The sequence below is a fragment of the Brassica oleracea genome, chromosome C1 (assembly GCF_000695525.1).
Source record: "Brassica oleracea var. oleracea cultivar TO1000 chromosome C1, BOL, whole genome shotgun sequence".
Classification (NCBI taxonomy): Eukaryota; Viridiplantae; Streptophyta; class Magnoliopsida; order Brassicales; family Brassicaceae; genus Brassica; species Brassica oleracea.
The window spans coordinates 25,393,643-25,394,179 of NC_027748.1; positions in this window are offsets into that span (position 1 = coordinate 25,393,643).

A 537-nucleotide genomic window follows, 5' to 3' on the forward strand; every position below is an offset into this window, starting at 1 on the left:
ATTTTTTAATTTTTGATCAGTTACAATATAAAATATCAATGGTCAAAGATATGCATTGATTAGGATTTAAGTTTTGATATATTTGGGTTTGACTGAAAGATTATGGCTGAAAAGATTGTGGCCGGAAAAAAAAAATCATGGCCGGATTTGGATTTAGGGGTTCAGCCGATTATTGCTTAGAGTTTAGGGGATTGATAAAAATCAAGCAAAAAGGATTTAGGGAATTGATATGTATAATGGTCATCAAGATACATATCCGGTTATAAAACAAACAAGGGGATTTGAGATTTTGATGTGGATAAAGGCCGATTTGGATTGGTAAGCACATCGAATGGGATTAAGATTTTGATGGCCAGCTTATTCATTCGGCTATACAGCCGGTAATACGGCCAAAAAAAGATTATGGGTTTCAATCCTTTAGTCAATCCGGATTTAAGGCCGGATCAAAATAGGAGAAAGAAGAACCGAATTTAAGGCTTGCTAGCTAAAAGGGGTTTATGATTTTCTCTAATATCTTTTATAATTTCAAATAGTTCT